We start from the raw sequence: 4,809 nt of genomic DNA, 5'->3' as shown, positions 1-4,809 counted from the left end.
CTATAAATACCTCTACTGTCTCCATGAGCTGTCCCTCCAGCGCACCAGGCCGTGTTGATTGAGCGGACCAATCAGCGGTGAAACTACAACCAATGACTTCCGGTGTTTTTAGAGCACCTGTCCCTTTCTAAAGACACGTTCCTCCCTCTTGTTCATTAATCATGTGATCGGCTTCTCTGATATTTGTCTTAACTGCAACTTTCTCCGACCTGAACCCTTGATGTTGTGTTGAATGTGAAGCAGTTCTTCATGAAGAACACAGAGAGGCAGTGTGGTCATATTTCTCTACATGACGTGTTATTATCTGGATGATAATCGGACATATCAGATTTAAAAAGGTGGTAACAGTCATGCTTTACTGGAGTAAAAACTACTGCTTATCACATTAAAATACAGTTAATTGTAGCAGTTTGTAACAGTTAATTGTAGCAGTTTATGTTGTGTTTAATACGCAGAACTTAAAGCTCCCATGGCATGAAAATGTCACTTTATGGTTTTTTAACATTAATATGCGTCCCCCCAGCCTGCCTATGGCCCCCCAGTTGGTAGAAATGGTGATAGGTGTAAACCGAGCCCTGGGTATCCTGCTCTGAGAGAACAGGAAAGCTCAGATGGGCCGATCTGGAATCTTCCCCTTATGAGGTCATAAGGGGCAAGGTTACCTCCCCTTTCTCTGCTTTGTCCACCCAGAGAATTTGGCCTTAGAGACTTCAGATACAGTATTAGGGACCACTAAGGTCTATATAAAAGAGACTTCAGATACAGTATTAGGGGACCACTAAGGTCTATATAAAGAGACTTCAGATACAGTATTAGGGGACCACTAAGGTCTATATAAAAGAGACTTCAGATACAGTATCAGGGACCACTAAGGTCTATATATAAAGAGACTCCAGATACAGTATCAGGGACCACTAAGGTCTATATAAAAGAGACTCCAGATACAGTATCAGGGACCACTAAGGTCTACAGCACCATGTCATGGGAACTTTAAAGACAAAGCATGCAGTACAAATAAACACAGAAATAAATGAAATACTTACCAAACTGCCAAGAGGTTTTGGTGAAATATCTTCTTAGTCCACAACAGGAGGAGGACTCTACAGAAAAAGCTAAACCAGGGTTAGTCCTTCCCATTAGCCCGGTCCCAGCTGGGAGCTGGACTCCAGGGTTCTGCAGTTTTCTGTGTGAGCCCATCTCCTCTGAATGATGAACAGGGGTCTGCTCTGGGAGTAAGACCCTGTGGAGGCTGTGTGTCCTCGCCTCAGGCCGCCTGACGTATTTCAACAGGTTTCTGCTGTCAAACATCCAGGAGACACGTCTTCTAATGCACGGAGGATAAAGAGTTAAACCTGATGAACCCACTGGAGATCTTTGGTCTCTCAGGGAGACGGAGCATCAACGTCCCCGTCATTCACAAACACTCATCTCTACTTTGCAGACCGCCTACATATTGAAGACAGGAATTCAGTTTTTAGTCTTTAAGAAGACGCAACCAACCGATTTAAATTCAGAATTTCTTGCATTTGTGATTTTTCATAGATTTTAGTTATGTTCCCGTACCCTATATACCGAGTTTAGCGAGGCTGCTGTTGTTTTACAATATTTCTATTATTATTCTTGAATCATGCTCCGGAAGTTTTACAGGATAAAGAAATAATGAACACTGGCTAAAATAAATGAATTTTTTAAAACTAAAATGATCTACAGAAAAATAACCGACACCAAAACATCAAGAGAAGACCACTTTCCATTTGTATAAACATCTTTTATTGGATATTTGGACTTTCTAGATCTGTATTTCTCTTCCTCAGTCCCCGATTTGGGCTCCAAGACCAGTTGGGTTCCTGGTTCCTGGTTCCTGGTGGTGCTGCTTCGGTTTTTGTTTTCTAAAGTCTACACTCGGTCCAGTCCATCCAAAACCATTTGGTTTCCTCCAATGATGTTTACAAGAATAAACAATGGGAAAGTTGCATTTGATGTACAAACTGTTATACAATGGTATAAACTCACCGAACCCTTATGATGTTTGGTCAGAACATCAGAACCAGGGGGCCCGGTCCCCGTCTAACACCCAAAACCTCAGGAAACACCACACTCCACTTTTACACCCCTAAAACCCTGAGATCCTTAAATAGCGGACTAAAGAATCTACTCAGACTGAAGGTTCAGGTCCCTGTGCTGATCCCTCATCCAGTCATTACACATCACCCTTTACCTGAACTAAACATGACATGTGCCCCACCCTATATATAGCTATAGATACATATAGATATCTATATATATCTATATCTATATATATATCTATATATATATATATATATAGATATAGATATGATTTTGATCTATATATACACACACAGTATATACCTGACACTAAAGTTGAAACTTATTTATTGAATGTATTTTTGGTTGATAAAACGATAAAATGTCCATTTTGTCTTTGTAGAGATTTTAAAACCTTTACCAGCGGCAACAGTACAACTTCGCCCTCTTTAAGATACTTTTAGCCCCTTTTTGTCATTGTGATCTTCCAGAACCATCTTTAAGAACCAGACACATTCAGTAAATCTACTAGAAATGTCTTAAATGCCTAGAGACGCCTGTTTCCGCTTCAAATTTACTTTCAGTTCTTCTCTTTAAGGCACTCGCCGGTGTCAAAAACAAGCCGGTGTTGGTGGATATGGATACTATATGTGACTATAACTACATGATATACTATATTTGCAGAGTGAGAAGAGATCGAGCTACATGGAGAAGGAATTAAAGATCTAAACAGCAAATGAGGCTCTGAGGAGCTGGTGAAAGCACCGAAAACAACCTCCCAAAACTGTTTCATATTTTACATATGGCCGAATTATTTAATGCAAAATAGTTGGTTCCCGTTATTTCTGGCTACGCTCAAACACACAACTCAAACAACAGCCCAAGCCTCGGCAATTACACCCACTACAACAACACAAGATGGTTATTAGGCACCAAAGTGGCGTCCAGAAACCAACTTCTGAGTGTGAAAGGCCCCTAAGAAAGTTTAGGAGGAGTTTAAAAAAAAAAAAGGAAACAATAAGCTAAGATGTGTTTATTTCAGGGGATGTATGAGGAGGTTATGTAGCGCCAACGTTGTGTAAATTCCTAAGGAGTTTGAGACATGAACACAAAGATTACAGTAAGGTCGTATGGATTCAGGATTTAAAGATGCAGTTTGTTAATGATAAAAAACGGTGTTCATCATCCAACTTTCAAACCGCATGTTTTATCTTTTAATTAACTCGAGTGCTTTATGGGTTATACAGCACCAGAGTCTGGGCTCAGAAGGCAAAGAATAAAACTCATAAATGAGAATATATAATATTATTAATTATATGGTGGTCCTGGTGACTGTGTAGCATGGGAGAAGATAAAGGATTCATTTACACTTTGGTGACTTAAACAGCGCTGAAACCCAGAAACCCCAACCTAGGGAGGGTTTCTGGGTTAAACCCCTCCCTAGGTTGGGGTTTAACCCAGAAAGGTAGGGTTCCTAACCCTAACCCAGGTAGGGTTTCTGGGTTTAACCCCAACCAAGGTAGGGTCTCTGGGTTTAACCCCAACCTAGGTTGGGGTTTAACCCAGAAAGGTAGGGTTCCTAACCCTAACACAGGTAGGGTTTCTGGGTTTAACCCCAACCTAGGTTGGGGTTTAACCCAGAAAGGTAGGGTTCCTAACCCTAACCCAGGTAGGGTTTCTGGGTTTAACCCCAACCTAGGTAGGGTTTCTGGGTTTAACCCTAACCCAGGTAGGGTTTCTGGGTTAAACCCCAACCTAGGTTGGGGTTTCTGGGTTTAACCCTAACCCAGGTAGGGTTTCTGGGTTTAACCCCAACCTAGGTTGGGGTTTCTGGGTTTAACCCTAACCCAGGTAGGGTTTCTGGGTTTAACCCCAACCCAGGTAAGGTTTCTGGGTTTAACCCCAACTAGGTAGGGTTTCTAGGTTTAACCCTAACCCAGGTAGGGTTTCTGGGTTTAACCCCAACCCAGGTAGGGTTTTTGGGTTTAACCCCAACTAGGTAGTTGGTTTAAGTGCATTTGAACCCAAACCGAACCCGATCCCCTGACCCTAATGTTGCAGATCTTCTAATAACCACAATTCATTTACAGAGTGTTTGTAAGTATAAATGCTCATATATCCTCTAATCAACAGTTGACATTAAACACATTTTAACCCACCCTGCTTTATAAATTAAAAAACTAAAATCCTTGACACGAATGCAGTTTGACAAAATGTTCATGTTTCATCGAGCCAAAATTAAACCTCATTATGAACATAATGACACATTTAATGGGCAGAATAAAGAGGCGCCAATCATCAGGAGGCACACGGCAGCTGCTGCATGACAATTATTCACACAAATGTTCTTTTGTCACGTCTACGCAGAAATAAAAAGGATGCTAGGGAACGAGACAGCCGTGTGTATTTCTTTGTATTTTGATAATAGATCATATTTGAATAATATGGATGATGTCAAAGGCCTGTAAAAAAAAAAATTAAATACAATACGCATAGTAAGATGCATTTCCATGTGTGTGATGCAGATTTTTTTCCACACGTTAAAATCAAATCACAACAAACAAAAAAACAAACGTGACTTGCTTTCACATGAAAAACAACTCAGTTATTAAAGTGCCCACGTTATGATGAAAAAAAAAAAATCACTTTTTCTGGGATTTGGGGGGTTATTTTGTGTCTCTGGTGCTTCCACATCATACACACTTAGAAAAAACACTACCCATGGTGTTTTGAGTGAGATCCGGTTTCTGAATGTCCTCTGAT

At 40.7% G+C, this 4,809-nt stretch overlaps 1 protein-coding gene and 1 long non-coding RNA gene across 16 annotated transcripts in view; both read right to left on the bottom strand.

The window, feature by feature from the left end:
- The window catches only part of nrcama (neuronal cell adhesion molecule a), a 1,100,153-nt gene that overhangs the window by 366,978 nt on the left and 728,366 nt on the right, over positions 1-4,809 (bottom strand). The gene's annotated exons all lie outside the window — the stretch shown is intronic.
- LOC116673030 (uncharacterized) lies at positions 3,382-4,790 on the bottom strand. Its single transcript, XR_004327717.1, has 2 exons — positions 4,095-4,790; positions 3,382-3,456 (listed from the first exon to the last, which is right to left on the bottom strand). It is a non-coding gene; the product is annotated as an uncharacterized LOC116673030 (long non-coding RNA).

Source organism: Etheostoma spectabile, chromosome 23 (genome assembly GCF_008692095.1).
Source record: "Etheostoma spectabile isolate EspeVRDwgs_2016 chromosome 23, UIUC_Espe_1.0, whole genome shotgun sequence".
Taxonomy (NCBI): Eukaryota; Metazoa; Chordata; class Actinopteri; order Perciformes; family Percidae; genus Etheostoma; species Etheostoma spectabile.
Note: the sequence above shows the minus strand (reverse complement) of the source record. Positions and strands in the feature narration are given on the sequence as shown.